The following is a 10,828-nucleotide window of genomic DNA, read 5'->3' on the forward strand; positions in this document are numbered from 1 at the left end:
CTTTTTATAAATCGTTCTTTTAAATAAAAAAAATTATAAAATTAAAAAAAAAAAAGAAAAGACACAAGAAGGAGGGGAGAAAGGGACAGGGGAAAGGACACCGGGGGAGGGGGGAGGAAAAGGGGAAAGGGAGAGGGGGGAGGGGGACGGTGCCGGCGAAACTTGGAGCTGCCGTCGCCGTCGCGAGCCAGGGAGAGAGCTTCTGCTTCTGCACCGCTGGTCCTCACTGCTGTGTTCTCGCCACTGCTCCTCGCCGCCTCGTCGCTGCTCCTCGCCATCTCGCCGCTTCTGCTTCTTGCTTTGGCCTCTGTTTCTGCTTTGTCTTCTGCTTCTTCTGGCTCTGCTTGAGTGCTTCTACTTCTGCTTCTTCTGCTTTTGCATCTTTTGCTCGTCTTCTGCTTTCTGTTTCTACTTGAGTGCTTCTGCTTCTGCATCTTCTGGATCTGGTTCTGCTTCTACTTTTAATCTGATTTTGATTTGTTATTTTCTGATTTCATCGTTGTTGTGTATTGATTTGGTTGTTGAATTTGATGTTGTTATTTCTGGATTTGAATAATGTTTTAGTTGTTGGTGTTGTTGAATATGATTATTAGTATTTATTAAATCTGGATTTGAATAATGGATTTGTTCATCATAATCCTAATTCCTTAATTTTTATTGTTGGTTTCTTGTTCTGATTTCTGGATTGCTGTTGCTTTTTTTTTAGATTTCTTGTTTTTTCCTAATTTTTGGTCTTGTTCTTGTATTTAATTTCTTGGTAATTAAATTTATAGATTTTTTATTTTTGTAATTGAAGATGAATTTGGGTATTTTTAATTCTTGTAATTAGATTTTGCTAACTGTATTTAAAAATTTAAAATTTTGAGTTTTGTTAATGGAAGAAGAATTTGTTCTTCTGAAAGAAGAAGAAGAAGAAGAATGAAATGGTGGAAAAAAGGGAATTTTTGTCATTTAGAAAAAAAATTATTAGAAAGGACGATTTTAAAATGAAATGCAACATTAAGGATGATTCTAAATCAAAAATTATATCAGGGACGGTTTCGATTCTGACCCTCAACATTAGGGACCAAAACAATACTTATCTCATGACAATAGTAAATAAGAGAAAAAAAATTTAATTAGGTAGAATTTATTAAAAAAGTAATATAAAATTTTTAAATTTGGCACAAAAAAATTTTGTATTTTAAAATTAAAATTTTTTAAACGTGACTTTAAAAATTTCTTAACTAATTAGAAGTTATGAAAAACAAAAAATAACACCAAACTTTTTAAAAAATAGCATCGAAATTTCTCAACCATGATACTGAAATTTTTTCTAACATATCTTCTTCTATTTTTTTTTCTTCATATTTTATACAACAAATTTTGATGTCAGTTTTATTTTATTTCTGTGTTTTATATAAATAATTTTGGTATCATTCTTCTTCATCATTATCATCCTCTGATCTTTTTTGTATTATTCTTTTCTTTCATAAATTATTTAAAAATACAAATAAATAAATAAAATAAAGAAGAGAATTAAGAAAAAAATGTATAAGAAGAAGAAAATGAAGCCGAAGATGATAACAACGACGATGATCATTACAAAAAAAAAAGCTCAGTGCCGTTAGATTTATCGGTGAATTTTCTGTCGGAACCAATCCGACAATATAACCCTCACCGGTAATTAATTACTGTCGGATTTTTCAATTCGCTGGTAGTTACCGTCGGATTTTGCGACAGATTCTTTGCCTAAAATTTATTTAATTACCGACGAAAAATTTTCGTCGGTAATTTTGGCGCTCTACTATTTTCTTTTTCGCCTAATTGCTGTCGGATTTTTTTTAGTAAATCCAACGATAAATTCAAAATTTTTTATTTTAAACACAATAGGTGGTCAAATTTTTATTAATTTTTTTATTTAAATTTATTTTTTGCACAATTAGTAGTTAAATTCTAAATAATAGAAACCAAATATGGTAAGTTAAATATCAAGTGTACAAAAAAAATTAAAAATCAAATAAATAAAATACAATGAAACAATCTAAAACAAAACTCTAATCATTAAAGATCCTGATAGTCTTCGTCGTCATTCTCATCCCCTGGTCCTGCTGAGGTAGCGGACTAGGCGGTGATGTCGGTGCCCCTCTAGCAATGCTGTTGTCACCAGCAGTGCCGCTGCTACTTGCCTGCATCTGATCTTGGTACACCGCCATCTGTTGCTCCATCTGCTGAAACCGGTCCAGCTCCTGCCTCCACTCCAGTAGCCTGAGAAAATATGTGTCTAACACGCATATGAGGATCTTCTGATACCTCTCCTCAAACTGCTATAGCTGCTGAACCTGTTGGTGAAAGCTCTGGGTGAGCTTCATCACCTGCTCCCTCAAATTGACGTCGTCGATCCTCGAGATTGACGGGTCGACTGGTGGCAGAGGCGGATGAAGGTCTTAGTGTGGAGGTACAGAGATTGTCGGCGAAGAACGATCCCAACCCGTAAACGTGATTCTTGTACGGCTCAGATGCAGTCTCGCATCAAACCGTGTCAAAATCAACTTTTGATGCAACGGAGTTATTGCCGTCGTCTCCAGTCTGTTGAGATCCCTGGATTGTGGCCTCCAATCTCTGCATGTAGGACTCCTGTGTAACACATGTTATAATTAGGACTGCAGTTAATTGAAAACTTTATACCACATAATGATTCGCAAACCCCTGATAAGCAAATATCTCCTTATTCTCCTTCAAGGTGTGAGTATACTTGAAGGTCTTCGCCATTGTCGCATCATGATCAATCGACTTAGACTACGCAGATTGAAACAATTAACACGTTAAATTAAGTAATAATGACATTATATTTCAAAGACAAAACGAACTTAATAACAAAATGAAACAAGTTATATACCAGTCTGGGCTTTGTCTTCTAAAATCATCGCTCTCTGATCTCAGCAGGGATCTTTTTGTAGCTTGGCCATAAGTGGTCGTACATCAGATGATGACATTAGTACACTCCTGTGTACATGCATTGTTATTTGATGCAAACCTATCAATGAAAAATTTAATATTAGTATTTTACTAAATAATTATTTGAGGTAATCTATAAACTTCAATTATATTTATATTTTTTAAAAATTTCGATAGAGTTTCATCTATAACTAGAAAGTACCAAAAAACTCTATCCATCAATAATTCACTAAACTAATTTACCAAAAAAACTAATATGAAATTACATGACTTAAGCAGCAACATCCATCAACAATCAAGAATTCTCAAACACTTTCAGTAGTTCAAACCTACTAAACCTAAATCGAACATATCTTAACAATCTAAATCCACTAAAACCAGAAAATTGAGTGTAACTAATTAGACTAACTAACTAAAATAAAAAACTTAATATTAGCAACCACATACATATGTTGAATAAGAATGTCAAAATAGTTTGCATATAAAAGACTTAAAATAATACTCACGCTGTCAAACCATTAGGCCAAATCGTCATCCATATGGTGGGAGGTGGTGGAGGGGCATCTGGTTGGGATCCATGAAAGGATTCTGGCACCACATGTCTGTCACTGGAAGAGGTGTCATCGTTGAAATAGTGGGCTACTAAGTGGATGGAGGTGCACTACAAGAATATGGCCGATTAGCTATCACAAAAAGAGTCGTAAAATCGTCGCTAATCCGACGCAAAATATAATTTGTGACAGATTAGCTACCGCTTAGCAACTAATGGTTTCCTCGCTGATTACAAGTCGCAGATCAGTGACGCAAACACAACAGTCGCTAATTCATCGGAAAATTTTTTAGCTACCGAATAAATAGTCGCAAATCAATCACTAAAGTACAAACTAATTCCGTAGAAGAAATGGACTAAACGGTAGTCGCTAATTAGCGATAAACTCTACTGCAGCAGACTCATCGCTAAATGCAAGCTAACTGCGTAGACAAAATGGAATGGTTGGTTGACGCTAATTAGCGAGGAATTTTTTCGAACCTAACTCGTCGCAAGTTGTCCGCTAATATGGTCGCAAATCTGTCACATTGTGTAGCAAATCTATAGCTAATCTTTGAAAATCCTTAATCAAATTTGTAGGAATTTTGTCGCTAAACCAAAGCTATTCGAAAATGATAAAGTAGAGTTATGAAATAGTCGCTAATTTGCTAAGAAATAATATGTAGTCAATTAGTTGCAATATTATCGCAAAATGTCATCGCAAATTCCTTTTAAAATAGTAACAAATCGATAGGTATCTCACAATTGTTTCAATCGCAATAGAGTCTTTAATTTGTCACCATCATCAACAGCGAGTATGTCGCTAATTTTACTAGAATATCAGTTAGAATTCCAATTTTTTTGTTATACTAAAATAAACATCATATTATTTTTTTATTTTATTGATTGAAATGAAAGATTATGCATAAATATAAAATTAGTTCATAAAAATTATACATGTTTAAAAAAAAATCAAACCCAACATATTTATTAAAATAAAAGTCTAATGCAACATCTCCAACATAGATACTTCACAAATAAAATACCAAAACAAGCTAAATCTAACAATATCAATAACTATAAAAACCAATCCAAATAATTATTTATCAACCAAGTAAACTACCAATAAAAGTAAGCCAACTTCTATAAAAACTGAAAATGAAACAAATTGCCTAATCAACATTGTTCTGAAAACCGAACCGGACCGGCCGGTTCGACCGGATTAACTGGGAACCGGTCTTTTGGCCAGTTCGGTTGATGTATAAAACCGTTTGACAAAAAACTGGTATAAAAACCGGTCAAACCGGCAGTAAACCGGCAAACCGGTAGAACCGACCGGTTTTTTAACGGTTTTTAGAATTAAAAAAAAAAGAAAATAGATAATATAAATAGTATACTGCTTGCAGCCCTAACCCCCAAAAATCCCTAACCTCTACGGCGCTACTCCTCTCACTCTCTCAGCCAGCAGCCCCTCTCTCTCTCAGCCAGCGGCAACAGCAGTCACCGCCTCCCCCGTCACCGAACTCTTCTAGTCAGCCAGAGGGTGCCTCGCCGTCGGCAGTGACAGATAGAGGGTGCTTCGAGCTCTTGGCCGTCCATCCTCGTCTCCTCCACGTCGCCGCCTTTGGCCGTCCATCCTCGTCTTTTCTTCATCGTCTTCGTCTTCGTCGTGTGGACTTGCAGATCGAAACGTGGTCGGCTGGCTTCCTCCATTGTTGGTCAGTTTGCTCGATCCCGTCTGTCTCGCCGTTCCTCCCTTGCTGCCTGTTTCGTTACTCCCTTGCTGCCTGTTTCGTTCCTCCATGACGTCAGTTTGGTTCCTCTGTCGATAGCTTTGCTTTAGTTTTTTTTTTCTTTTGTTAATTTCTATGATTTTGACTTTCTATTTTTTAAAGATTCAACTCTGTTTGCTTCAATTTATGGTTCTGTATTTTGTTAATTTTACTGAGTTACTGAAATCTAAGATCTGATTCTTGAGTTGCTATTTCTGTTTCTATTTGTTGTGTTCTGAATCTGAATTGGGGTGAGTTGATATTTTTTTCTGTTGCTGTTTCTGTTTCTATTTGTTGTGATTCTGAATCTGAATTGGGGTGAGTTGATATTTTTTTTCTGTTTGTTATGTTCTGACTTCTGAATTAGAGTTGGTGGTGGTATGATTAATTTTGTCATGGTGTTTTACATGATCTGCATATGAGGACATACATGTTAAGGTAACAAAAAAAAAAGTCATGCTACATGTTTCATTGTATGTTTAATTTTTAATAATTTTATTTAATATTTAATTAAACCGGTTGAACCCCGGTCGAACCTTTGAACCAGTGAACCAGTCACTTTACCGGTTCATTGACCGGTCCGGTTCTCGCAACCTTGCTAATCAATTATCTATCAAAGAAATAAACTACGATAATAAGCTAAGCCTAACAAAATGCATTAACATAAGCCACCTAACCAAATATTATTCCCAACAAAATTACTCTAATGGTTCTTCTCTTGGGGGAATCCTGGAATCTTAGAAAGGAGAGACAGTAAATTATTCTGTATAGCTTCATTCACAACACTAGGCAACACTGCATTTATAGCACTAGGCAATGCTTCTTTAATAGCCTCAGTGATGTCTGTTTGTGAGACTGACTTGACTGTAGAAACACCTGTATCTTCAGGTAATGGCACATCTCTATGATCATGAATACCAATATCCAGACTGCGGCCTAACCCATGAACTCGTCCTTTCTTGTTGGTTCCTGCAACTTCTGTCCACACGTCAGGATCAACTTCAGGTTGATCTATTAAATCTTCTCCATATTTTTGTGATATTGCCTCTCCATATGAGTCCTACAGCAAAAAAATAAGGACATATTATTAAGAAAACTAAAACTAAATTATGCTACAAAATTAAAGACACTTACAATAATTTTCTTGGATACTTCAGAAACATATTCTCCACTTTTTTTCTTATGAACATCATCATATACTTCAAGGAAAGATACACGACGCTTCAACTTAACTTCCTGTAACACTTTATTAGAATATACTATCATAAGTCATTTGTTATAGACAATATTTTTTTTATACCTTTCTTCTCTTGTGTTCGCCAAAACTGATAGACCCTGCAGTGTGTAGTTTATGAGTAGGCATAGCAGCCCTATTTTTTTGACCGGCCACAGACTTGTTTTGCCACTTTGAATCTAACCAATGATCAACTAAGCCATTCCAAACATCAACTTTCATTGCTTTAGGTCCATGACCCTTAATATCAGCAATACTAGTAGAGTTTGCCTCCTTAAAAGCTCTATCCCTTGCTCTTTTCAAAATATCAGGATAGCGGTCATGCATTGTCTTATTCCAAACAGTTCTTGCCATAGCCTTATCATAATTCGATGCAAATTCATGTTTTTCCTAAATTTAAAGAGTGAAAGAATTAGCAAATACTCAATCCAATTATTTGTAAAAAATTGCAGTGAAACAACATTATAATTACTAACCAGAAAACCTTTAAACAATTCGTCCTTCATGTTTGGACAATAATCTTGCCATCTTGGCGCTGGAGAAGGCATCCTACTTAATAAATCTTTCGTGATGTCACGAGTTACCGTATGATATGTAAATCTCTTCATACATTAAAAAATACACAACTATCAAAAACAGTTTAACACACAATAACATAGATCATTAAAATAACAAAAAATTCTAGGCTTAGCTATACTACTCATAACTTTAAAATAATTCAAGAAAATAAAATAGATTAAAAGAATATAAAGCTCCCAATAGTGCAAGACTAAAGCAGCAACCATTGTTATCTTCATGCAAGCAATCCCAACAAACAGTTTTTCAAATAAAAATCAAATTTATAAAATACACTATAAAAGTATCATCATAAAACCAAAGGCAAATTACACACATGACTCACCCCTTTTGAGGTGTGATAAAATATAAACCTGATCCCATTTCTCTAAAATCATGCATTGATTAAATAAAATTCAAGTAATAATAATGTTGTACTCTTATATTTTCTAAAATATAATGGTAAACTGTAAACACTCCTAATGCACCATTTAAAGAGAGATGAATGTCACTTGGACAAATAGAGAGAAGTTATCACAAATTTACCAAACCTCGGGAGGTTAGTGTCTTTTGCATTAAAGACAAATATATTTTAGCTCAAATTGTAAAAGCCATAGGAAATGAAGAGGCAGATCAAAAAAAACAAGTAATAATCAGAACAAATATTTATTTTACTCAAGAGGCATGTATTAACTGCTGGTTACATACCATTTTCATGGAGCTGCTGTTATCCATATTTATGTTTGCTGTTTTGACAAATTTCAGATGAAAGGAATACAAGAAATATGCACATATTTATATTTATTTTTTTTAATTGAGCAGAAGTGATAATACTGGATCAGAGGATATAAAATAAAAGAGATGCTTTATTTCTTTGAAACTATTTACTAATATATTTTTCCATAGTGATATAAAATGGCCATATGTTTTGGACTTTAGTGAAATGGATTCCCTGTGTCGTGAACTTAAGCTTAGATTAATATCAATGTTTTGCAAAGAAGAAAAATGTCCACATATTTATATTTATTTTTTATTTATTTCATAAAAATAAATATAATAATAATTAATAAATAATATAACATAAATGAGACATATATAAGACTCTAACAGCAAATACACCTTTGTGATAATTTGTGATTGCATGAAAAAAACTAGGTACAAATTAGGTCAATTTTAATAAATCTAGTAATAAACTAGTAAATTAAAGATCCTGCACCTAGTGATACTCTTCTTTTTCATTTTAAGTAGAAAGTATGATGATATAGGAAGGTCAACATAATAGTATAACTACTTATGGTTTATCGCCTTTCTCTACAGCTATTACCAGCTTTCCGTTACTCCTAGTTTCAGCATGCACACTTGATTGTCCAACATTAGGTAGCTCATTATCTTCTGCATCTAAAGCAGATGCGTCAGACGAATTCACACCTACAATGAATAAGAGAATTTTCAATTAGATGTGTAGTTATTTGTGAATACATAAACATTTATCTGAAGTAAATCATACCATCTAATTGAGGTGATGATTGTGATAAAACTTGTGGGGATTGGTTTGATGCTGATCCCACATTCAAATGTGTAAGATGAGGTTCATCATTATTAGAGTTCTGTTGACCTAAATAAAAAACAGCCAAAAAAAATAGATAAAATAAAACCACTTCCTCACCAGGATTAATTAAATCACAATAAAGACATACAACTCGAACGTATAGTACAACTACATACCTAACACATGTATCGGTGGTTGAGAAGAATCAATGTCAACAGTTTGCTCACCTAAACTCAATAAAATAAGCATACATCATATTTTCTAAATTAAGAGTTGTTAATGGTAAAATAAATTAAACGGCGAATGTATACCTGACCTACGTGAGGAAAGCTGAGATTGATCGAGACGAGTGTTTCGTACTATTCGTCCACCTCTACCTTTTGGTGCCATGATTATCTATCAAATAAGAAATAAATTAAAAAGAAAGTGTTATTAAATTATTTAAAATACAAGCAGTTAATATATTTAGAAGCGATAGTTACCAATAAAAAAGAATAATAAAACATTATTCAACAGTTTAGATCACAAAAGTTGAATTACCATATTCCAGTAAAATTAATTTAAAAGATATTCCATACAACATAATGAAAAGATTGCACCGAGAAAAGGATTTACCGTAAACAACTAATCTATAATGATATTACCACAAACTAGAAGAAGAAATAGTCATCAAATTTTGTCTATTAACATGATATAGCACTGCGAGCCCCTGGTTCAAGGAGCAAAAAAATAAATAAAACACTCAATATGAATGTAGGAAGAGTAGTAGGTTTTCACGTGCTGCATCCATCTATCGTAGATTAACAAGGTACATTTAATTATTAGAACCTAAAAGATGTCTATGCAATAGTGTATAATGTAATTATTAATAATTGGCATGATTAAAATTTGAATATGCAGGAAACTTAATTGATATGTGAAGTATTAAAATATAAAGAATTAATGTTATTCTCTTTTGCCTGTCCCAAACTGTGTTAAGGCTTTCTCTTATCCAAATATCAATGTGTTATTAGAGAGTTCATTATTCTATTTTAAAATATGAATTCAGGCATCTTCAAACATAATAGATGGCAAGCTCGGATTGGAAGAGTTGGAGGCAACAAAAATCTCTATCTTAGCGCTTTTAGTAAGTGAATCTAAGCATCTAGCTACTCTATTCCACTTCTATTTTCATTTCTCAATGGTAATTCACTAGCGCATGCCAACCAAATTTTTTAATTATGGGCAAAGAAACCTCCAAGTAACTAGACCAAGAAAAAGAACCATGCATGATTACTAATTTTGGGTCCCTCACTTTTACTTGCGTTGAATTAAAACACTTCCTAAAATATCATAGGTACACGTATATATAGAATTAATGAAAGCAATAATTGATGGATACACTAAAATTGGATGAACTTATAATAAACTGTGTAAAAAAAGTCATTACCAAAAATAACAGCACAAAAATAAAATAATATCTCTATTTATTTTATTTAATCAAGAGTATTTAATTATGGAATATAACTGTACCTTTAAAGGATTTGAGAAAAAATGATTTGAGTTTGGGAAGATGTGATTTTAAAAGTTTAAAAATATGTTTCAATCTCAACATATAGGGCCTCCATGAACAATAAAATTCACAGCAATAGCATAATCTAATTCAATGAAGATGCCATAATCCAATAAAACTTTGAATGCAAGTAGTATCATCTGTCATATTAAATTAATGATAAGAACAAGCATGAGAAGAGATTAAGATAACCTGCAACTAGATAGAAAGGAGCAGCGGACCTGCTACAGCAACGTCGTGGATCAGACCTCCTTCAGCGGTGTTATGGGCTGGACCTCCTTCAACGGACCTCCTTCCTTAAACAAACGGCACCAACAGTCCTTCCTTTTCCACCACCAGAAATCCTTGTTTTACTTGTTCTACGATGGCTAAATGGCAGAAAGGGAGATAGTGGGGATAGTGGGGTTTTTAATTTTTGATTTCAAGTATTACAAACTGCAAATTAAAAGTGCGCGCGGTTGTTATTTTTTGCTTTTAGCGCTTTTTTTAATTATATATTCTATAACTTTTTTAAATTTTTGTATTTCTATTTTTAAATTTGAAAATTATTTTTTTAAAAAAGAATTAAATTTGTAATTAAATTTTAACACAATTAACACCAAGCAACAAAAAAAGGCAACTCAAAAACCAACTATCTTCACTGACAGAAAACCACAATGGCTAGAACAAGATGAATTGAAACAGTAACTCACCAATTAAA

Source organism: Arachis hypogaea, chromosome 13 (genome assembly GCF_003086295.3).
Source record: "Arachis hypogaea cultivar Tifrunner chromosome 13, arahy.Tifrunner.gnm2.J5K5, whole genome shotgun sequence".
In the NCBI taxonomy this organism is placed as follows: domain Eukaryota; kingdom Viridiplantae; phylum Streptophyta; class Magnoliopsida; order Fabales; family Fabaceae; genus Arachis; species Arachis hypogaea.